This window comes from Papio anubis, unplaced genomic scaffold (genome assembly GCF_008728515.1).
Source record: "Papio anubis isolate 15944 unplaced genomic scaffold, Panubis1.0 scaffold953, whole genome shotgun sequence".
Taxonomy (NCBI): Eukaryota; Metazoa; Chordata; class Mammalia; order Primates; family Cercopithecidae; genus Papio; species Papio anubis.
This window is the reverse complement of record NW_022169782.1, coordinates 1-24,040: the sequence shown is the minus strand read 5'-3', so window position 1 is coordinate 24,040 and position 24,040 is coordinate 1. Positions and strand designations below refer to the sequence as shown.

Below are 24,040 nucleotides of genomic sequence, written 5' to 3'. Positions count from 1 at the left end.
GGGCTCCATTGTCCAACAGGAACGTCCCCACCCCCAAGCCTCTGGGGAAGCGAGGAAGCTGTCCTTCTGCAGAAAGCTGTGTGCAGGCACACAGTGCCTGGCCAGGATGCCCATCACGAGGCCCAGAAACTGAAGCTGCAGACCTGAGGCCTCCGGCATGAGGCTGCCAAGGACCCACAGCTTCATGTAGCATCTGTCCTCCTGGCACGTTTGAAGCCAGTGGCCCCACCTGATACCAGAGACAGCCCCCAGTGTTGGGGTCATCGTGCTCAAGGATGCATTTCCTCAGAGCACAAGAACCTGGGCCCTGTAGACAAGCACCCCCGCCAAGTCTCAGGCCCAAGAAAGAGGGACAAGGTGAGGTGGTGAAATGGGCACCAGAGGAGGGAAGCCAACCTCAGACAGACCCTCAGACAGCAGAAAATCTAGCCTGGGGGTTCGAAGCCTTTCCCCAACCCTCTCCCATTTCCCTCCAAACCTTAAATATGAAGTAGACATAATTACACGTACCTCGCTGCTCTAAGAATCACTCAGGGCCAGATGCAGTAGATCATGTCCGTAATCCCAGCACTTTGGGAGACTACGGTGGGCAGATCACTTGAGCTCAGGACTTCCAGACCAGCCTGGGCAACATTAGTGTGATACCTTGTCTCCACAAAATAATAATAATAATAATAAGGCCGGGTGCAGTGACTAATCCCAGAACTTTGGGAGGCCAAGGCGGGCAGATCACTTGAGGTCAGGATTTTGAGACCAGCCTGGCCAACATGGTGAAACCCCATCTCTACTAAAAACACAAAATTAGCCTGGTGTGGTGGTGCATGCCTATAGTCCCAGCTACTGAGGAGGCTGAGGACGGAGGATTGCTTGGGCCCAAGAGGTCAAGGCTGCCGTGAGCCATGATCACACCACTGCACTCAGCCTGAACAAGACCCTGTCTCAAAATAAAGAATCACTTAGAAGCCTGGATGTTACCCTCCCTAGCACTGTGTTGCTAGCATCAGTTTCATATGCGTCCCTAACCCCGTCCCTGCTTAGCTGGCTGGATACCACTCCCAGCTGTTTTCCAGCCACCCCAGCTTTGTCCTGCACACGGTACTCTCCTGCCCACGGAACGCCCTCTCAGCCTGCCGCTTGCCAATGAGCTCATCCTGCAAGGTTTGGTTCAGATACCACCTTCTCCAGGAAGCTGCCCCTGATCCTTTCCTCCTCCCTTTTCCCACCTGCCTAGGTTTTTGATGCCATGATAAGGAATTTGGCTGCACATCCTAGGGCAGTAGGGAGCCACTGCAGGCTCTAAACAGGGAGCAGTGACCCAGCGACTCTCCGTGGTGGCCTCTGCAGGCAGCATGCAGACAGGGGTTCTCAGACATCCGGAATTCACAGGCTGGTCAAATTTCAAAGGAGTATTGCAGACCTACGGAAGATTGCCAACTTTCTATTTTTCCTATGTTGGGGCCTTTAGAAAAATAATTACAATTTCCCTTTTTGAGAGAATATCTTTAAACCAAAAAAAAAAAAAAAAAAGTAAGAAGACAATCTCAGGACAAAGGCCCTTCCTTTGTGCTGGATAAACAGAGCCTTATGGAAAACTTGACACATGGTCCTCACATTTGATGGTTGGAAAACAGCTAGCGGTGGTATCCGGCCTAACAGTTGGAACCGTGATCAGGGCTGGGCCTCCGTATGGGTGGGGCCTCCTCTCGGCATCCCTTCCTGCCCCAGACCACAGGTTTCCTGAACCCCCCTAGACCAGGTGGGTTTCCTGGCTGGTCCCCTGGCTTCGCTCAGGCCCTCTAACCTGGCGGTTCTCAGAGGTCAACTCAGATGAGTATCGGGCTGGCCAATGTGACGAGTGCCCACCACGGGGAGGCCCCTGGGGCAGTCTGCAGCTCCAGCACTCATGGGTCACTGCAGCCTCAACCTCCTGGGCCCAAGCAACCCTGACTCCAAGACACAAGGATGCTTATGAGAATAGAGAAGAGAGGACAAGGCACAGATGCCCTCTGTCCCCACAGTGTGAGGCAAGGAGCAAACATGTGCATGCGCAGGAGCCTGGGGCCACCCATGGTGGAGGGAATGCCTGATGCATGACCAGCCTGAGTGGAGAGTCCACACTGACCCTTGTGGATTGTTCTAGAAGGAGATTCATCCTCCCTTCCAAAGGCAGGCTGTACTGTGGATGTTCTGTTGATCAGACAGTGGGTACCATCAGTAATTAGCATTGAAATCCTGTGCTTGGCCGGGCGCGGTGGCTCAAGCCTGTAATCCCAGCACTTTGGGAGGCCGAGACGGGCGGATCACGAGGTCAGGAGATCAAGACCATCCTGGCTAACACGGTGAAACGCCGTCTCTACTAAAAAATACAAAAAACTAGCCGGGCGAGGTGGCAGGCGCCTGTAGTCCCAGCTACTCGGGAGGCTGAGGCAGGAGAATGGCGTAAACTCGGGCAGCGGAGCTTGCAGTGAGCTGAGATCCGGCCACTGCACTCCAGCTTGGGCGACAGAGCGAGACTCCGTCTCAAAAAAAAAAAAAGAAATCCTGTACTCAGCCTCAGAGCTAGGAGGCCCAGGGTGACCACTGAGGACAGCTCAGCATTGAAGACAGGCCTGAAGATGATTAGGGGCAGGGTTAGACTGCTAACACCTGCTCTATTAGGTGACGTTAATTTGTAATCTTGTTTCCAGCTTTCCTTTGCATTTTAATCCTTCTTTGTCAAGAACAAATTTCAAGCTATCCTGTTTCCCAATGATCACGTTCGAAATGGGAGGTCTGGATTAATCTCCAACCAGCATTGGCCTATGTATCAGTGCTCAGCCGCTTGCTTTAACCAGGCTGTGTTGTCCTAGGCTTGCTCCTACAAATATGATGTGACTCAACACTCATGTCAGGCCCTGGGCTAGGCACCGAGGACACTCAAGACACAGTCCTTAGCCGGGCACAGTGGCTTACGCCTGTAATCCAGCACTTTGGGAGGCCAAGGGGGACGGATCACCTAAGGTCAGGAATTTGAGACTAGCCTGACCAACATGGAGAAACCCCGTCTCTACTAAAAATACAAAATTAGCTGGGTGTAGTGGCGCATGCCTATAATCCCAGCTTCTCCGGGAGGCTGAGGCAGAGAATCGCTTGAACCCAGGTGGAGATTGCAGTGAGCCGAGATTGCTCAGTTGCACTCCAGCTTAGGCAACAAGAACGAAACTCTGTCTCAAACAAACAAACAGTCCTTGCTGTCTTGTAACCAGAGGCAGGAAGAGCCTATTTCTCAGGAGTGGCTTGTCATGGCCAAGGGATCCATCCTGGAAAGCTTCCTGGAGGAGGCGGTAGCTGAGTGGAGCCTTGCACATGGTAAGTGCTCACTAGTGTCAGCTGCTGTTGTTATTCCCAGTAGGAATAAGAGGGGAGAAGCTCTGATCACCATGCAAGTGGGAAGAGCATCTCCTTCAGAGGGAACAGCATTCGAGAAAAGGCAAGGAGTTCTCGCCCAGCCAATGGGGGGTGGGGCAGGGAGTTGGTGGTCAGCGATGGGAAGTGGGGGGAGGTGAAGAGGCTGGAAAGAGAAGCAGAGGGCTAACCCTGCTTTGGTTCTTAAAACAAAAGGTTTTTTTTTTTCCTTTTTTTTTTTTAGGTGGGGACAGGAGTTGTGCGCATTTGGGAAACCGCTCTGGCAGCGGCCCAGCCCCGGGGGAGGAGGCTGCAGTTAGGGAGGCCACTATTTGGGCAAGGGGAAGTGTGGCCATGGGGAGGGGAGGAGACCAGGCTGAATTACAGGGAAGGTTTTAGGAAGGACAGCCAGGACTTGTACATCTGCTGGCCCCAGGGCCCTGGCTCATGCTCAGGATGGACAGATGCAGAAGGGGTGCTCCAGGTCAGCCTTGGTTTGCGGCTGAGGCCCTGTGCAACTGGGCTTAGTGGGGTGGCCACTGGAATATCCTGCAGGACACTCCTATGCTGCTGTCACGGAGGGACCTGATGGTGGGAGGCTGCAGGGGGATCCTGGTAGTGGCTGCTTCATACGGGCGTCCTGTTTCCCAGCAAAGATGGATCAAGGACTGTGGAGCCCGCAATTGTGGGGCTGCCCTCCACACCAGAGTGAAGAGCCGGAGGGGCCTGGTGGAAATGTGCAGGGCATGTCACACCCACACCTAAGGAAAGGGCCCAGTCCTACAGCACCAGCAACCAAGCAGTTAAAAGTATTCTGTGGCTCCCAGGGTCACAGAGTGGAGCCTTCCCCAGAGTCAGGAGCCTGGATTCAGGGTCATTGTCCCTGCAGAGCTCAGAGCCCAGATTCTCCCTGCCCCACCTCACTCTCTTTGGGATTGATTGCTCAGCAAAGACAAAAAGGCGGCGGTCCTCCATGGACCAAAGCCCCTGAGCCAGGGCCCATCCCCCAACAGTGGTGTTCCTGCTATAACAGGTCCCTGCCGGGTAGGATAAGACACCTCTGTGTAAAAAAACACGTCCACACACAGTCCTGCGATATTGATGCAAAAACAATCTGTTCGCTCTTCCTAGAGTACTGACCGGTAATACCATATTCAAAAGCCTTTAAAAAAGCAAATCCTCAGTGAAGTTACAATTATTCTCCTGGGAGTACACCAAGGGAATTATTAGAGATGTATGACAAAGATGTTCATAGCAGCAGGTGTGTAAATCACCTAGACAGCCAATCATCATGAGTGAGGTAAAGAAGTTACATATGGGACATCTGAACAACGGATTCTTCTGCAGTCATTTAAGTGTGATCTAGAAATATTTAAAGAGGAGGTGAGTGGTTTGCTGCATATTAGTGAAAGTGCAGAGAGTAAAACGTGACATATGACCACGGTGATTTCAAATATGTATTACAAAAAGACAAGAAAGGCTGGACAAATATCCACCTGAATGTCAGCTGTGTTTCTCTGAGCTGGGCTTCTATCTATTTGTTATGGTCTCAGAGATGCTTTCCCATGTTTGCAAATTTGCAGATGATGAACATATATCATCTATGTTTGCAAAAGGAATCAGTCGTGTGTGTGTGTATATGTGTGTGTGTATGTGTGTGTATCTCAATGGCACAGAAATAAAAGGCCAAGTTAAAGATGCATAATGACTCACTGCTTCCCCAAAGCAAGTTTTCTCTCTCCCAGCTTGGAAATTATTACGGAAAATGCCAGATGTGTGAGGCCTGGCTTGGTTGGACCCTGTTTGTCCAGAGCTGGGCTCCCCAGAAGGGCCATCCCCAACCACCTAGGCACGGTCACCTAGGAGGAGCTGGTTACGTGTGCAGGCCTTGTTCCATGCAAGCATTCTTGGGACCAGAATCTAAGAAATATCTTTTTTTTTTCCCCTCCAGAAATGTCTTTGTGTGTATGTAGCAAAACATACATAACAAAATTTACCATTTACCATTTCAGTAGCATTAAGTACAATCCACATTGCTGGGCAACCATCACCATGATCTGTCTCCACAACTTTTTCATCATCCCAGACTGAAACTCCATACCTATTAAATAATAACCCCTCGGTCTCTGCTCTCCCCAGTGCCCAATAAGCACTGCTTTACTTCTGACTCTGTGAATTTGACTACTCTCGGGACGTCGTACAGGTGGAATCGTACACTACGTGCCCTTTCGTGTCTGGCTTACTTCACTGCACGTCATGTTTTCAAGGTTTATCCACGTCATATCATGTGTCACAACTTCATTCCTTTTGAAAGCTGCGTAATATCCCATTATATATAATAATTATAAATATTATATATATAATATATCACCTTTTCTTTCTCCATTCATCTACCTGTGGACACTGGGGCTGTTTCTACCTTTTGTCTATTATGCATAATGTTGCTTCTTTTTTGTACCAAAAGTGTACAAATATGTGTTAGTGTTCCTGTCTTCAATTATGGGGGTATATACTTAGGAGTGGAATTGCTGGGTCCTGTAGTAGTTCTGTGTTTACATTTTTGAGGAACTCTCATACTGTTTTCCACAGCAGGTGCACAATTTTACATTCACATTCCCACTAACAAAGCTAACATTTCCACCAACAGGGCTAATTTTTACATCTTTTGTAAAGACGAGTTCTCACTAAGTTGTCCAGGCTAATCTCCAGCTTGTTTTTTGTTTGTTTGTTTGTTTGTTTGTTTAGATAGAGTTTCACTCTTATTGCCCAAGATGGAGTGTAATGGCACGATCTCGGCTCACTGCAACCTCTACCTCCCGAGTTTAAGCAATTCTTCTGCCTCAGCCTTCCGAGTAGCTGGGATTACAGGCGCCCGCCACCACGCCTGGCTAATTTTTGTATTTTTAGTAGAGACAGGGTTTCTCCATGTTGGCCAGGCTAGTCTCAAACTCCCGACCTCAGGTAGTCCGCCCGCCTCAGCCTTGGTCTTGAGCTCTTGAGCTCAAGCAATCCTCCTGCCTTGGCTTCTTAAAGTGTTGGAATTACAGGGGTGAACCACCACGCCCACCAGGAGTTCTTTATATATTCTGCAAATGAGAGATATTTTTTGTATATACAGTACTGGAGTTTAAACCAATTGTTAAAATACTAATTCATTACTTTTTAAATTTGGAAAACATAAAAAGGGAGGCACAAGAAGCATTCGTGTTTATATGCTTTGACTCAGCAGTTCCACATCTAGGGATTGGATATGCACAGATTTAGCTGCAAGAATGTTTATCGTAAAAGAAAGAAGTAAGGAAGAGATGAAACGGGAAACAACATCAATATCCAATAATCTCACATGGGTTAAATAGAATACAGCCCCGCTGTGTATGATCACAAACAATGCTGTGAATGAACACTAAATGATGTGTGACATTTAGAATGTAGCCACGGTTACAAAGACAAAGTTGCAAAGCAATATTTAGAGCATGATCCATTTTTTTTGTCTCAACAAATGCATAATTGCGTAAAAAGAAAGAATGTCAAATGTTAACAATGGTGATCTCGTGTGAGGGAATCTCAGGCTACTTTTTTTTCTTTTTTTTTCTTTTTTTTTTCTTTTTGAGACGGAGTATCGCTCTGTCGCCCAGGCTGGAGTGCAGTGGCCGAATCTCAGCTCACTGCAAGCTCCGCCTCCCAGGTTTACGCCATTCTCCTGCCTCAGCCTCCCGAGTAGCTGGGACTACAGGCGCCCGCCACCTCGCCCGGCTAGTTTTTTTTGTATTTTTAGTAGAGACGGCGTTTCACCGTGTTCGCCAGGATGGTCTCGATCTGCTGACCTTGTGATCCGCCCGTCTCGGCCTCCCAAAGTGCTGGGATTACAGGCTTGAGCCACCGCGCCCGGCCTTCTTTGTATTTTTTACCAATTTTCCAAATTTCATGCAATAAGCCACAAGCGTATATACAATGTTATCCCGATTATGTAAATATCTACATATTTAGATAAAAAAATACTCCAGGTCAATATTTTGCTTGGTGACTAGGAAAGGTTTCTCCTTTTCTTTCTTTGTACTCGCCTACGTTTTACAAATTCTCCACCGTCTGGTGGTTTTACCTCGTTTAGGGAGGGGAAAAATACAGGAAAAGTTGTTAAACTTTAAAGTGGAGATCCAATTTGCGCGAAAGCTCGGAATCAGCCCCGCGGCCAGCAGCCGCACGGAGGAACCGCCCAGACCCCGCCCCGGCCCAGGTAGGCCCCGCCCCACAGCCACGGCCAGCCTAGCCTTACCCTGAGCTTTCTGAGCGGGCCGCGCAGAGGCCCCGCCCAGGCCCCGCCCGCTCGACAGCCACGCAACATCCGCACAGCCCGCGGCCTGGGATCTAGGAGACGGCCACCCAGAGGCCCCGCCCTTGGCGCGTAGAGGCCCGGCCCCAGACTTGGCCCCGCCCCCTCGGCTGCGGCGTACGTCAGCACGGCCTGCCGCACCCTCGCTTGGGCTTCCGGAACAGGCCGCGCCAAGGCCCCGCCCCGCGGCCGCACCAGGCCTCGCCCCTTTGGCTACGGCACTGCGTCCGCGCCGCACGTCGCGCCCTCGTCCTGGCTTCCGGGGCGGGACGGAAGAGCGGGCGGGACCTTCCAGTCCAAGGCGCCGCGGCTTCCGCCCGGGAGGGGCGCTGATCCCAAACGAGGTTGTGCGAGCTTCCTGCGATGGTTTTTTGCTGTCCCCGTTCAGCCCCAGGTGCGCGGGACGTCGAAGCCAGACAGCCGGGAGGCGGAGATGAAAGGGGCCGCGCGTGCCAGGCCCTGCCAGCCCCCGAGAGGTCGGAGGCGCGGAGCCAGGGCTGACCCTGTGCGCACTGGGTCGGGGGCCAGCCCGCGTCTCAGCCTGCGCTGGACGCACCACCCGGGCAGAAAAGTGACATCAGAACCTTAGGCTCCGTTGTCAACCACGGTTACTGATGTCACCCGTTTGCACAGGGAGGAAGGTGTGACCTAGCGAGGCGTCCTCCTGTCCTAGTCAGGGTCTGCTCTGGGTGGGAGGGATTGTAGGACCCCCTCTCTACTGGCTGTCACAGCCTAAGCTGGTGAACTGTTTCTAGCCAGAGTGCCTCTTCGGTGAAGTCTAAAGCCACGAGATGACAACGGCAGCTGCGGTGTATTGAAAAGCACGTGCCAGGCCATCCTGGACTTACCGGTAAATGTGTTATCTCAGTAATCCTGGCAGCTGTATTAACGTGCATGCCAGCCCCTTTCACAGATGAGGGGCTGAGGTCAGAGAAGCAGCTTGCCAGAGGCCCTGGAGGGCAAAGGGGCACAGCCTAGATTTGGACCCAGATCCCTGATTCTGAATCTCAGCGGTTAGCCTGTGCGCAGACCCGGCATCGTGTGATAATAGTTTCCCTTCAATAGGTGTAGCTGCCTGTCAGCTCCGTTGGTTACCTTAGCTCACTGCTGCCTCCTCGAGTTGGAAGACTCGCTTACCCATAGCTAAGCCCCTCTCCCAACTCTGAAGGTGCTCAGCATCCCTGAGCTTGACCCAAGTTCCCTGGAAATTCCCACCCACCTGTTACCCCAGATCTCCCAATACTCTGCCTCCCTTTGCTTGAGGTGGGAAAGGATGCCCTCTGCCCAGGATCTGAATGGCCGGTGTGCAGCGCCAAGCCTGCTGGGCCTATGGTGGCAGGGCTGCAAGTGCACGACAGAACACACCCAGGGGGCTCACAGTGTCAAGCCAGCCCCCAGAGTGCTCACGCAGTGCCAAGCCAGCCCCCAGAGTGCTCACGCAGTGCCAAGCCAGCCCCCAGGGTGCCGAGGCTGCCTCTCCCCTCTGTACCCCGCCCTCCCTTGTAATGCAGAGGCCGAAAGTCTTGGCTTTCCAGGTAGGTAGATGCTGGACGTCAGCAGCAGACAGGGCACCCCAGCACAATGAGCCCGCAGCAGTCCAGACTTTCTAGCCTCCAAGTGTACCTCAGAGCGGAAGCTGCACATTTGATTTTTTTTTTGGCTCCATATTAAAGAACAAAGCATGGGAACTGGACAGGCCCCTCTGTAAACAGAAAACACATGTTTTCTGAGAGAATGGGCACTTCCTCTCCTGGTTTCATCTCCCATGGACACAGGTCTCCTTAGGCCTGCTGACTTCAAGACCAGGGAGGCTGCAGACAGAGGGCTGAGAGGAGGTGATTCTTCTTTGCTCAACTCGCCGCCTTGAATGGGGGCAAAGACAAGTGCTAGAGGTCTGCTTGGCAGTGGGGTGTGGTCTGAGGAGGGAGGCCCCTCAGAGACCTGAACAGGAAGTGGAGGTCTGGACCATTTGTGTCCTCCAAGCACACTGGAATCATTTAGGGTTCTACCCGAACTAGCTCCAGGTGAACGTGTGTTCTTTGGAGCCTGCTAGCCACAAATGGGCAGAGACCTCTAACTCAGGTGAGAAGCCTGTGTCTGCAAAGAATGGGCATTCTGGGACTGAGTACCCACTGCTGTGTGGCCTTGGGCAAGTTTCTTAACCTCTCTGGGCCTCACATTTCTCATCTGTAAAAGCAGGATAACAGTAGTTATTTAGGATTAAATAAGATCATGGAAAATGCCCCATTGGACACATAACTAGGAGCTAATTAATAAGTGAGCAAAATCAAATATTGTCTCTGTTTCAATGCTGAGCTATTGTAGAGTGGCCCGAGAATCCTCTACAGACTCCCAGGGTGCCCGTACTCCAAAGAGCACCTCCTCTTCCCCTGCATTCTGTTGAGCACAGCCACTCCCAGGCGGCTGTGACACCTTTCTGGAAACAGCCATCTTGCGGACAGATCATCCCTTTGAATCTCCCCGGCAGCCTGAACTTTGTCCTTGAGGGGAGATTTGATTTGGGGAAATCATCAGACATCCTTTAAGACAAGTCTGCTGAATGGATGCTCAGAAGCCAAGCCAGGGCCTCCTGTCCGGGTCAGTCTGGCCTCATGTGCTGAAGGCAGTATAGAAAGGATCTGGACTGGATCATCGCCACTGGTTTTGGTGGGTGTGAGCACCGTGTGTGTGTGTGCGTGTGTGTGTATGAAAACAGAGATATTCACACACACTCCTGAGCTCAGTGGACGAACCAAACCAAAGCCTGCCTAATGAACATGAGGCTGCCTTTCATCTCTCAGCTCACAACTTGATTTTCATGGAAATTTCTCTGTGTGGGAAAATTACAAGCATTTCTGAATACAGGCAAGTGTGTGAGAGTGCGGCAGCATGTTGTCCTGGAATACTGGGATTTAGAGGTTGGGTTCCCCCAGTCTGTTCCTAACCAGCTGTGTGGCCTCTGGCTCCTTTCTTCACCCCCTAGCCCTTGGTTTCCGCATCTTAAGTGCTCCAGGAGGGAAACACACAGGCTGTGCCCACATGCGTGGGCATTCACAGCACGTGCTGGTGACATTGCTTATTAAAACACTGTAAACATTAATTGGCAGTCACAAAGTTCTAGTCACAATAGCAGACATTTTTAAAAATCAGAAACAGGCCAGGCACAGTGGCTCACGCCTGTAATCTCAGCACTTTGGGAGGCCGAGGTGGATCACTTGAGCCTGGGAGGCGGAGGTTGCAGTGAGCCAACCTTGCACCACTGCACTCCAGCCTGGGTGACAGTGAGACCCTGTCTGAAAAAACAAACAAAGAAACAACAGAAACAATTCAATTGTCCATCGGTAGATGAGTGGGTAAACAAATATCAATAGGCGTATGATAAAATATCACAAAGCAGTAAAAAGGAATGAGCCATTGATAGACGCAACAACATAGATATCAGGATCCCGAGCAAGAGTTCATACTCCATGAGTTTTAAATTTTTTAAAAAAATAAATTAAAACTGATCTACAGTGGTTAGATTCAGATTGCTGGCTGCCAGGGAGTCAGAGACTGCCTGCAAGGGGCTCCAGGGAACGTTTTGTGGTGATATTTCTTTCTTGATCTTGGATATGTAACACGGTTGCATACATTTGTCAAAACTCTGATCAAACAGTAGAGGTGAAAGGGATTTTGCTGCATGGAACTTAGACTTCAATAAGGTGGATTTCAAAAATTAACTGGTATTTATATTTTATTTTTCAAATCTTGTAGAAAATAATAGACATAAAATGCTCACAACATATTCAACAAAGACTGTAAAATAACCTATAGTATGATCTAATGATTATATATACATGAATATTTGTATTTATAACTTACGGTCCATTCATATAGATATGTGTACACACACACACACACGTATGCATGCGCACATATGCACACATACAGTTTGGAAAATATAGCAGAAGGACTTTCAAACAAATGCACTCAGTAATTACCTCATGGGTAATTGTTTTCTTTTTAGTTTTCAATTCTAAATATTCTCTTAGTTTTTTCTTAATTCTAAATACCCTTTTAGGGTTTTTTTTTTTTCTGTAATGAACACTTTTTTTGTGGAAGAGGAGTCCTTTTTGCTTGCTATATTTTTCTTCTTTGTTAATTGACAAATAATTGTATATATTCAGGAGTATAATATGTTATGTATATGATAACACTTTTCTTTTTATAAACAAAGAAGAACACACATATCTCTTTTTTTTTTTTTTTTTTTTTCCAGCTGCAGCAGGCCAGAGACATAAGACATGGGGCTGGGTCCCAGGACAGGGTGGTGAGGACATCCCGGTTCCCACGAAAAGCAACCGCCTGGCAAGGCTGGAGCAGACAAAGAGGGAGTGAGGGGGTGTGGCTCACTCCCCAAGTTTTTTGGCTCAGCTTCAGTGCTGGGTCATTCTTGGGGACTGCTATACCCACTGGGCACTGCAGAACTTCTGGTGCTTGTGGCAAAGGGGAGTCAGGAGGAGCCCTGTCCCTGGACCAGACCTTCCTGTTTGGGGTACTGGGACCCAGTGGCCCTGTGCACCTTTCCTGAAGCTTCTGGGCCCCCAGTGATCGAATGCAGAGTGGGCTGGGGAGTCACAGACTCTGCTTCCTGCCTTCATCCTCCGTTCCAGGTTCCTGTGCATTCGTGGGCCCATCCACCTGGCTGGGCTTGGCTAGGCTGTGACCTTCTCTGAGGACAGGGCTCTGCCTGCATTTGGAGCTGCTGGGACCTCAGTGTCACCCCCCACTCTCGCCAGCTGGCCTCACAAAGGTGCCCAGGAGGAGACCTGATTGCCGGCTCCTTTCCCCTCCCTGGCTGAGCAGATTCTACAACAGCCTGTGGAAATTAAAATAAGAGCCTAAAACTGTCAAAAAAAATTTTTTAACCAAGTCACAAATGGGAAAGCTGAGGCGGCAGCAGGTTAAGGACACGTTGTGATGTAGCGTTCTCTCCCAGTGCTTTCGTACTGTAAACATCACAGTCCACGGTCCCTGTGAACAGGCAGCCACAGAGACTGGGTTTAGAGTTGCCGGGGGAAGGCTGCATCCAAAGTGTGGCCAGCTCAGAACTATTCCACCACATGGGGGGTCATTAGTTCTGCTCAGTTCTGTGGGGCCTCACTAGTGTTTCCATTTAAAAATAAGTCAAGGTAAAAGAAAAAGTTTTAAAATCTAACAGTCATGTATCTATTTCTGTAATTGTAAAGAAATACACTGTCCTGTGACGGCTGGAGGCTCTGGAGCAGAGGACCTAGGAGACAATGTTTTCTTTTTCCTTTTTTTTTTTTTCCTGAATTTTCCAAACCATCTATAACAGTGTGTATTGCTTTTATAATGGGAGGAGATAAAATAGACTTACATTAAAAATAAAGTGCACCTGAGCCTACATGTCAAATGTGATAATCAAAGGCACTTTCTATTTATCAAATACCTGGTTCATGCCACATCTCCTGCTAGGCCCTCCCAGCATGCTGGCTCCTCAGAACACCCTGCAGGTGGGAGCTGGCAGCCGGGTCGCTGAGGCAGCACTCAGCACCCACGTGGCAGAGCCAAGGCTGGACAGGGATGACTCCAACTCCCAGGATTGTATTATGCTTATAACGACTTCCTGCCTGTTTGTATTTAAGACAAGGTCTCTCACTGTAGCCTTGACCTCCCGGGCTTGAGCAGTCCTCCCACCTCAGCCTCTGGAGTAGCTGGGAGTTACAGGTGCACACCACCATGCTTGGCTAATTTTTGTATATTTTGCAGAGACAGGGTTTCACTGTGTTGCCCAGGCTGGTCTGGAATTCCTGGGCTCATGTGATCCACCAGCCTCAGCCTCCCAAAGTGCCAGGATTATAGACGTGAGCCACAACACCCAGCCCCTGTCTCTTAAAGGTGAACATTTTCCCTAAATACAATGATGTTCAGTTCAAGTATTTGTATCTTACTTACATAGAATATGGAATTATTTCTGTAAACAGAATTTAGTAAAAAATATAAAAATCAGCCAGATGTGTTGGCTTACGCCTGTAATCCCAGCACTTTGGGAGGCCAAGGTGGGCGGATCACAAGGTCAGGAGATAGAGACCACCCTGGCCAACATGGTGAAACCCTGACTCTACTAAAAATATAAAAATTAACTGGGCATGGTGGTGTGCACCTGTAGTCCCAGCTACTTGGGACGCTGAGGCAGGAGAATCGCTTGAACCCGGGAGGCGGAGGTTGCAGTGAACCAAGATCGCGCCACTGCGTCACTGCACTCCATCCTGGTGACAGAGTGAGACTCTGTCTTAAAAAAAAAATATATATATATATATATATAAAAAACTCATAGATTTTTACCTCATTTTACCTTATGACACTGTTGACCAACAGCCAAAGTCAGGATTGGTTATGTAATTCTCAGAGCCCAGAACAAAATGAAAATATGGGTTCCCTTGTTCAAGAATGACTGAGAATTTTAAGATCGGGGACAGCCAAACATTGAGTGTAGGGCCCTTCTGCACACGGACCCTCTACCACGGGGTAGGCCACAAGGCCCACAAAGTCAGCCCTGGACAAGTTATTGATGGTGTATGATAGAACTAAGGTGACAGTTCCCTTGGAGACACACTCTAATCATCAGTGACCACCAGTCAGAAAACAAATGGGCTTAAGCTGCAGGAAGATGAGCCATTCCCAAGGCATTTTCCAATCTGAAAAATAGCGGTCGCAGCTCAGGAATGGAGTTCCGGGTGAGGATGCAGCGGGAGACACAGCCAGGCTTCCCTCCCCAGGAAAGGGCCAGGCCCTGCATAGGAGCTTTCGTGAAAAACCAGGGAGGCTGCAGATTCTCTGGAAATATCAACACGCTGGTGCCACACCTCGATAGAGCTTCCGTCACTCTGCCGTGGAGGGTGCAAGGCTGACCGTCCTAGGCCTTGGGGAGAAATCATGACAGCTGATGCCAGTGCTTGTTACTAGGAAAACACAGTAAGAACCTTCATCCCTAAATGTTTATACCTACTATGTACTCACAAAAATTTTAAAAAAGGATTTACTATGAAAATGTAAAGTATCTCATTAATCTTTATCTTGATCATATGTTGAACTGATAATATTTTGGATATATTGGTTTAAATAAAATATATTAATTAAAAAAAAAAAAAAAGACAAGGAAAACTTCATCCTGCTGCCTCTGGGAAAGGATCTTGGGTTCATTGGCAGGTAAACGTTCCCCCAAAGGAGGTCCGCTATGAATGCTGGAAACGAACCGTCAGCTGACAAGCATCTGCAGCTCTGAAAACAAGGGCTCCACGCATTGTCCCCGCCAGTGCCCCACCAGCCCACCCCCATCACCTCTATGTCCTCAGCCCCACGTCAGGTTCTGGAAGTTTCCAGGGGAGTGGGCAGTACCCTCAGGGGCTCTTGGGGTGAGGCCTCTTCCATGAATCACATGTGGAAGCCCGGGACCAACCTCAGAGAGGATCATGTCTGAGAAGTCGTCTGAGGGGAAAATATCCACTTAAGAGTGTGGTTCTCCAGGCCTTTGGGGACAAAGGACAAATATTCCTCCCACCCCAATCCCCAACAGGCTCCTTGTTCATTTTTCTTTAAAAAACAAGAAAACAAATCCCCATTCTCCCCAGCCTGAAACAGTGCTCTGGAGGAGCTGCCCTGGCCCCGAGTGTCTTCTCCATAAACACGTCTGGCGAGGAAGGACGGACAACGGCCTCAGGCCCAGCTGGCAGCCAGAAGATCTATGCCTCCCAGCGCCTCCAGGGCCCTTGCAGTCTCGAGAGAGGTGGCTTGGCCACTTTTGCAGATTCCCAGGCCTGGGGCCACTCAATTGCCTCCCCCAGCCCAGGTGTCTCCACAGGACCCTGGCCTCGGAGAGTCTGAAGCCAGGCAGGGAGAAGAGGGTAGAAAATGGTGGTGCTGGGGAGCTGGGCCAGGCCAGCAAATCATCCCCGAAGGTGGAGAACTGCCGGCTGAGGGCACCGTGGGCCTGGGTCCAGGGCCCAGCGTGGAACCCCTTCTCCTGGAGCACCAGGGGTCACAACAGTCCCTCCACTCCACGATCACGGGTGACCCACGGCCGGGTGCTTTCGGGACGAGACAAAGACAGCGTGTTCCTCCAAGCCCCTGCCTGCTGCTCCGTCACTGGCCATGGTCTGCGTGCCAACAACCTTTTAGGAAGCATCTTGTGCCCACCCTCACCACCCCGCAAAAAACCTGTGTCCAAACACTTGGCAGTGGGCTTCAAACACTCAGGTGCCCCAGGAGGCGCCGGGAGATGAGCCCAGAGCGCTGACTGGCGAAGGCCCCAGCAGGACTGGGCCGTGGGACTTGCTTGTTTACCTCTTAAGAGAAAAACACAACGAAAAAAGCTTCTGGGTAGAATTGGAAGTTCTGGGGCTCTCGGCGCCTCGGCCTCCGCGCGGTTCTCTTCCTCCCCTCCCCGGCCTGCTTTTCCTCCTTCTTTCCCTCTTTGTTGCCAACCTCAGAGCCGCGGCTGAAACCCAGCCCAGCGTCCGCGAAGCCCGGAAACTTCCAGCTCCGCGACTGTGCAGAAAGTTGGGGGGCGCGGCCGGGGTGACAGCAGCGTCTCGGGAGCGGCCGCGGCGGCCACCCGGGACCTCGGCCTCCCGCGCCTCCCGCTGCCCCAGCCGCGCCCGGGGACCTCGGGCAGCCCGCGGGCCGGACGTGAACTTGACCGTCGCTGTGCCCGCCTGGACCGCGGCGCGCTCGGGACGATCTGGTAAGCGCAACCCCTCCCGCCCTCGCCCGGCGGCGCTGGGGTCCGGGTCGGGGTCCGTGGCTCGACCACGAGGGCGTGTCCGGGGCGGCGGGCGCCAGGGCTCCTCGGCCGCTGCACGGGAGCGCACGGCTGAGCCCGCGGCCCGGCCGGGTGAAGTCAGCCCCCAGCCTTCCAAACAAAGACTCGGAAAGTTGGGAAGGGAATCGTTCCCGACATTTTCCCTCCCCTCGGGCTCTGGGTTGCGGCCATCAGGGCTCCTAAAAGGGAAAGGAGAGCTCTCTGGTTTTCTCCTGGTGTTTTCTTCCCTGCGCTTTGCCCCCCACCTTTGGCTGGAGGGAAGGAGGAGGGGGCATGGACGCCCCTCGGGTCCTCAGGTGTTGACCCTCCAAGGTCAAGCTGCCCAGGGACACCACAGGAGGTGAGGGCCTGTGGGATGAGGGACCCCCGACAGCACAAGGAGGCAAGCCCCTCACGGCTGCAATGCTTGGGTCCTGGGGCTCAGATGGAAGTTGCTCCTGATCCCCCCCACCCTCCGTACCATTCTGAGTGACTTCTCTTAGCCGTCCTGGGTGACCCTTCTGAGCAAGACACCCTGGTCACCAACTGTCCTGTTGGCTCTGCTTGGGGCAACCACAGTGCCAAGTGAGCCTGGCAGGTGCTGGGTCACAGGACAGCCATGGATAGGGCCTGGGGAGGAGGAGAAGCTGGGGCCCTGTAGGGCCTGTTCCTTGGGGAGCAGGTGGGGGACTCTGCTGCCGCCCCAATTCCTGCCTGCGACAGGCCCAGCCCATACCTCCAGCTAGCTTCTCTGCATGCCCCTCTGTCTGCCTGAGACAAGGCCTCTGTCCCCGTGAGGGTTCTGATCCCTGGGGGGCACTCCTGGGGTAGAAACCTACCCCACCAGTGGGCGGTGGCAAAGCCCTGGAAACTCACAGAGCTGTCCTGGGCCTGGGCCTCCACAAGCCTCCCAGTTTGATCAGGTGCCCCCAACCACAGCAAGGACCGCCTATCAGGTCTTGCTACCCGCGGTGGCCAGGTCCTCAGCCTTCCAGAGACCATTGCTAACTTGCCTCCATCCCCGGGTGCCTACGTTCCCAAAGTCCTCCTTAGGGGAGCACCCAAGCCAAGAGGGCTGGCCAACCAGAGCCTGAGCGGGTCATCCCACCGTGTCCCTGGACTCTCCGGCAGGGCTGTCACAGGGCAGCCTGCAGGCGTCAGCTGGGGCACAGAAGGGGTTTGCGGTGATGGCAGGGGACGGAGTGCTCAGTCAGCTCCAGCCTGTTGCTACCATGAGAATAAGGGCTGGGGCTGTCCGAGCTTCTGACTTCGGAAGAAATCCAGATTTGTACATGAAATGTCCAAAATTTGAACACATTGCAGGACAGAGGAAACGCTGTCGGATTGAACCCAACCCATGCCCCCACCCCAAGTTTGCAACTCCTGTGGACGCCTGAACTGGTTAGTGTTCAAAGGAAGGCAGATTTCTTAGTGACCCTGGCCCCAGCCTGAGATTTGAGCAGGAGGCCCCGTGGATCTGGGGAGCAGGGAGGCAGGAGAGTTTGTATCTTACAGATCCAGCACCACGGGGAGGGTCGGCCTCCACAGGCATGAGCTGTCCAGGTAACTAACCCTTGCTTGAGCCCATTTAAAGTTAAAATCTCCCTGAAATGAGGAACCTGACCTGCTCCATCCCCAAACCCTTTGGGGGAGCTTTTATGTCCATTCAATCAGGGTATAATGAAGGAAAGACAGGATGCAGAGAGTGAACCTGAACTTGGACTTTCTTCATGTCCCAGGCAGTGGAGCCGCAGCATGTCGAAAAGCCTGGGCTTATAGGGCAGTTCTGCACTGAGGCAGGCCTGCCTCCGCCTGCCAGCGCTACCTCATTCTAGCTGGGTAACCTCACCTCTCTAGGCCTCAGTTTCCTCATTCATAAAAGGAGCTTAATAAGAGCCGGCAGAACTCACACCTGTAACCCCAGCACTTTGGGAGGCCAAGGCAGACAGATCATGAGGTCAGGAGTTCGAGACCAGCCTGGCCAACATGGTGAAACCCTGTCTCTACTAAAACTACAACAATTAGCCAGGTGTGGTGGCACACACCTGTAGTCCCAGCTACTCAGAAGCCTGAGGCAGGAGAATCGCTTGAACCCGGGAGGCGGAGGTTGCAGTGAGCCGAGGTTGTGCCACTGCACTCCAGCCTGGGTGACAGAGCAAGACTCTGTCTAAAAAAAAAAAAAAAAAAAAGAGTAAAAAAAGAGTTCTATCTCAGTTGCATTGTTGGGAGAATGGTGACAATCCCTGTGAACATGGAGCACTCCGCTAGCACACGGCAGGCACTCAGCATCAGTGGCTGTTGGCTTCTCTCACACATCACCTGCTTCTGGGCAGCTCAGGAATTTCTCTCCTGCATCTCATGTCAACTTTGCATCGCTTGCCTCACCACCTTCTGGTGCTTGTTTCCATACCCTAAAGGAAACACTCACTGAACACCTCCCCCACACCTATACTCCTGTATGGAGTACTAGGCACAGAGAGGTAAGATGACAAGGTCCTGCCTTAGAAGCTGCCAGATGCCCTTTGCAGTGACACCCTCAGGTGAGCTTCTCTAGGCTGATGCCAGAGAAGGTGTTTCCTGTGCAGTCTTTGTTGAATGCCTCCAGAGACAGGCAGCTCACCACCTATCTGGCAGTGTGGCTGTAGAAGCTGTAGGACAGGGTCACCCAGGCATCCTTGAGCCTTAACTGGTAGAAAGAGATGCAGAGCAGGTCCACAGACAGTGCCCCTGAGTCAGAGGCACCTGGTTTTACTGGAGAAAACACATACCTCATAAGAAATTTCTGAAAATTTGGTGAGGTGTACAGAAAGATTTCAGTCTCCAGAAAAAGCACTGCAAATGCTCATGCATGTTTTTACAGAACAGAGCCCTGTTTCCTCTTTTTGCCGACAGCCCATTTAGCAATGCCAGGGCTGTGCTGGTGACCACACCCACTTCCTAACAAGGCAGCCACTGTCCCAGGGGACAGCCAATATATGCTTTGATTTTCCGAGGTTAGTGTCCTTGGGCCCCTGATTTTGGAAAGCCTGGACAAAATATAAGGAGTCACTGCATGGAAAATAAACCTACTCCAGAGAGCTGGCTGCTGTATTCAGGAAACTGGAGAGAAAGGTCAAGGTGTTCTGAGGCCCCAGGGTTCCTCGCCAGGATCGGCTATAGAGTTTGCAGGAGCCGGGTAAGGCCCTGCCTGGCACGCCCGAGAGCTACAAGATGGTGACGATGCAGGCATTAAATGAGCTTGGGGCCCTCCAGCAGGGTCTTCCCAAGCCCAGGCCCCGTGCAGGCATGGGTCACAAAACTCCACAAGCCAGGCCCTGCTCCCTCACACGGGCCTGTGCCATGCTGAGGCCTGGAGGGACCTGTTGTTAGTATTTTCCAGCATGAGTACAACTCCCACCCTACTCATTCTTTCATCATTGATGTTCCAATGCCAATTTTAGAAACACTTGAGTCCTCACAAAAGAAAGATTTTTCTTAATCACTCAGGAAACTACAATCTCCAGAGATAGCCACTGAGGCCCCCACCCAGGTTCTGCCAAACTTTTTTTTTTTTTCAGAGATGAGTCTCGTTCTGTCGCCCAGACTGAGTGCAGTGGGTGTAATCTCGGCCCACTGCAACCTCTCTCCTTCCTGGGGGTCTGGCTACCCTCCTGACTCCAGTCTCCCAGGTGGTTGGACTAGGTTTCACCACACGCTTCACACTTTTGTGGTATTTTAGCAGATGGGTTTCACTATGTTGGCCAGACTGGTCTCGAATTCCTGACCTCAGGTGATCCACCTGCCTGAGCTTTCCACAGTACTGGGATTACAGATGTGAGCCACTGCACCTAGTCTGTCAAAACATATTTTAAGCAAAATTAGCATCTTATTAGGTGTATCATTTTATCTTCTGCTTGTTTCATTAATAGTTTATCACAATGTTTTCCTAAGTCAGAAGATACAGTCCTGCAAATGAATTTTGATGACTATTTAGCATTCCACTGGACAGAAGTCCTTAACTAACCCTTATTATCAGGCCGTTGGGTTCTTCCCAGTTATTTCCAGTTTTCCCCATTATAGGCAACACTTCCAGAACATTTGTCTGCACTTTGCTGATTACCTCCAGCTTTAGCGGTGGGACTCCCAGTTAAGTCATTAGGGGTGACATTTTGGCTCCAGAACCCTCTTGGGGTGGTCTCTGAAGACCAAGTACCTCAGCCCCCATGCCTCATGCAGTGATGATCCCACACCACAGCCCTGGCATCTTTCTTTTTCTTTCTTCTTTTTTTTTTTTTTTTTGAGATAGAGTCTTACTGTCATCCAGGGCTGGAGTGCAGTGGCACTACCTCAGCTCACTGCAACCTCTGCCTCCCGGGTTCAAGTGATTCTCCTGCCTCAGCCTCCGAAGTAGCTGGGACTGCAGGCACGTGCCACCATGCCCGGCTAATTTTTTGTATTTTTAGTAGAGACACGTTTTACCATGTTAGCCAGGATAGTCTCGATCTCCTGACCTTGTGATTTATCCACCTCAGCCTCCCAAAGTGCTGGGATTACAGGCATGAGCCACCGCACCCGGCCCTGACTTTCAAGAGAAAACCTGACTTTTCCCACAACTGACTTGACTGGCAGCATAGGCAAAGACTCGAAGTGAGTCTGGAGCGCTGACTGCCTGCCCTGCACTGGCTGTGTTGATCGCCATCTGTGAGGTGCTACCTTCATCCCCAGGTACAGACAAGGACCCCAGGCTCAATGGGCTGAGGCACTGGCCCAGGGAAACTCCCTGCCGCCCTTATTGTGAGGAGGACACATTTGTGACTCTGAAGCAGAAAAGACCCTTTGTCCTGCCAAACCATGGGCAGGATTCGGGGGTCCACATGTGGCTGCTCGGGTGGCCTGACCACTGAGCCTGTCAGGCCGGGGTTGGGAGGAGGACGCTAGCCTGGTGCCTGCTCACAGGGAGCACTCAACAAACAGCAGCAGGAGGAAGAGGAGAGGACGGGGCAGCAGCAGCAGGAGGGGAGGCTCTGCGGGCATCTCCCAGCTGGCGAAGGCTCCTGAGAGCAGGGATCAGGTCTGCGGCCCCAGGACCAGCCCAGCAGGGGAGCAAGGTGTGTGAGCACATCGACGAGGCCTGTGTCCTTCTTCCCCTTCACAGGCAGCTGGGCATGTCCGGGCCAGAGGGGAGGGCCTGTTAGTTTCCTGTGGCAGCCATGTAACAACTTCTGGCTGACTTAGTGGCTTAAGCAACACACATTTATTACCTTACAGTCAAGGGGGTCAGATGTCTGAGGTGGGGCTCCCAGGGCTAAAATCCAGGTGTTGGCAGGGCTAGTTCCTCCTGGAACTCCAGGGGAAAAATCCATACCTTGCCTTTTCTGGCCTCTGGCGGCACCTGCTCCTTGGCTCCTCCTCCCTTCTTCCATCTTTAAAGCCAGCAGCGTCCCCTCGTTCTGTCTCTGACCACAGCAGGGAAGGAGTCTCTGCTTTTAAGGTTTCGTGTGACTAGACTGGGTGCACGTGGCTAATCCAGGCTACCCTCCCACTGCAGATTTTTAACTCAATCACACACCTGCAAAGTCCCTTTGGTCTAGTGCGGTAACACTTTCCCAGGTTCCAGGGATTAGGGCTCGGACATCTTGGGGACATTATTCTGCCCAGCAAAGGTGGTATCAGGGAGTCTGAGCATCTGAACCTCCCCAGGGGACTGAAGGAATGCCTGCAGTGTCCTCTTCCCCGTCCTCAGCAGCTGTGAGTCCAGAACAGAGGCCGTCTACAAGGTCACACCTGGAGAGATCCAGGGAAACTGAGGTCACAGAGGTCTTGCCCAGGACCCCAGGCCACGTCCTGTGTTGTCTTCCACAGATGCCCCCCTTCCCCACCACCCTGTAATGCACTGGCCAGGGGGTGGCAGCGTTTTGGCCTGGAGGGACACCAGCCTGAGGACTCTGCGGAGCTCTGGGCCTAGGGGGAAGGCGGGAGGGACTGTCATCTATTGGGTGACTTCCCCACACCAGGGGCCGCTTTACGGAGGTTACCTTTTCACCCCCCAAGTCCCATGGGAAGTGCAGATTTGTTTCCTCAGTGCAGATTTGTTTCCTCATCTCATAGGTAAGGAAGTTGAGGCCCTCAAAGGGGCAGTGGCTTGTCCGTGGAGAAGAGTCTGGTCCTCCCAAGAAGCCTGTGGCTGGTGGAGAAGCGGGTGTGAATGGGCTGTCCTATGAGCAGGAGGGTGGGTGTGTGGTGATGTCGGCGTGGTCCCTGTGGAGCCCTGTGCACAGGCCTGTGCATCCGCTGACAGGCAGCCGAGAAGACCTGCAGTCACATCGCTGATGGTAAAGCTGTAGCAACAGGCTCAGAGAGGTGTGTTAGTTTTCCCAGAGACACACAGCTCTCTGGAAGAGTGCCATCCTCTGAGCTCCTTTGCCTGGTGTTTTGCATCCCTTGCCCCATGGGCACATGTAGGAGCAGAGTTCCTTGGGGTTCGATCTGTGGGGTGGTTTGTGAGGGGGACTGTGTCATCCATTGTGGAACAGACTTAGCTGCCTCTCTGTAAAACATTTTTGCCTGACGTGAATTCTCTCCCTTGACTGGGGGCCAGCACAGTGCATAGTAGGGTGGTTAAGAGCCCTGGGTTTGGGCTGAGTACAGTAGCTCATACCTGTAATTCCAGCACACTGGGAGACCGAGGCAGGAAGACATGAGCCCAGGAGTTTGAGACCAACCTGAGCAACAAAGGTTAAACAAAAAAGAAATTAGCTGGGCGTGGTGGCACATGCCTGTAGTCCCAGCTACTTAGGTGGCTGAGGCAGGAGGATAACTTGAGCCTGAGAGGTTGAGGCTGCAGTGAGCTATGATCATACCACTGCACTCCAGCAGGGGCAACAGAGCAAGACCCCATCTCAAAAAAAAAGAAAAGAAAAGCCTTGGGACGGGCGCTGGGTTGCTCTTAAATCCCAGGGCCCCCACTTTGGTGTGATCTCAGGTATGCTCCTGACCGCTCTGTGCCCGAGTTCCCCCAGCTGTAAAGGGGGGTGATAATAATGCTGCCCAGACCCCAGAGGACACCGAGGAGGCTCTTGCTGGGCAACTGGTCCTGCCCCAGAGCCCTTCCACTCCACGCACCCCTGCGTACACTCAAGGGCAGATGGGTCCCCCACAACCAAGCCAGGCCTGGTGGCCCTAGGACACTCTTGGTCACAAGATTTCAGATTATTTTCTCAGGCCGGGCGCGGTGGCTCAAGCCTGTAATCCCAGCACTTTGGGAGGCCGAGACGGGCGGATCACAAGGTCAGGAGATCGAGACCATCCTGGCTAACCCGGTGAAACCCCGTCTCTACTAAAAAATACAAAAAACTAGCCGGGCGAAGTGGCGGGCGCCTGTAGTCCCAGCTACTCGGGAGGCTGAGGCAGGAGAATGGCGTGAACCCGGGAGGCGGAGCTTGCAGTGAGCTGAGATCCGGCCACTGCACTCCAGCCCGGGCGACAGAGCGAGACTCCGTCTCAAAAAAAAAAAAAAAAAAACAAAAAACAAACAAACAAAAAAA

General features: G+C 51.9%; 1 long non-coding RNA gene across 1 annotated transcript; it reads left to right on the top strand.

The window, feature by feature from the left end:
- The first annotated feature begins 7,989 nt into the window (after positions 1–7,989).
- LOC116273608 lies at positions 7,990–14,870 on the top strand. Its single transcript, XR_004181910.1, has 2 exons — positions 7,990–10,381; positions 11,973–14,870. It is a non-coding gene; the product is annotated as an uncharacterized LOC116273608 (long non-coding RNA).
- Positions 14,871–24,040: the final 9,170 nt, after the last annotated feature.